Source organism: Schistosoma mansoni (genome assembly GCF_000237925.1).
Source record: "Schistosoma mansoni, WGS project CABG00000000 data, supercontig 0547, strain Puerto Rico, whole genome shotgun sequence".
NCBI lineage: Eukaryota > Metazoa > Platyhelminthes > Trematoda > Strigeidida > Schistosomatidae > Schistosoma > Schistosoma mansoni.
The window spans coordinates 10,519-10,770 of record NW_017386336.1 but is presented as its reverse complement, the minus strand read 5'-3'; positions in this window follow the sequence as shown (position 1 = coordinate 10,770).

The following is a 252-nucleotide window of genomic DNA, read 5'->3' as shown; positions in this document are numbered from 1 at the left end:
ATTTTGAGTGATCATTAAATATTAAAATTCATCATCATTTTTCAACATAATTGAAGTGGATATTTATGTAAGGAAGCATTGGTGAGTTGCTCATCAGTTGTTGAGTATTTAAGTTGCATGACAAATATGTTTGTCTCGAATATTCTAATCCCACATTTCTAGATGTCAACACATTCTTCCCTGAATTCATTTTACAGACAATGTCATCGTTCAATTAAAGTCACATTGGAATGAGGTAGTGGATTTCTCATC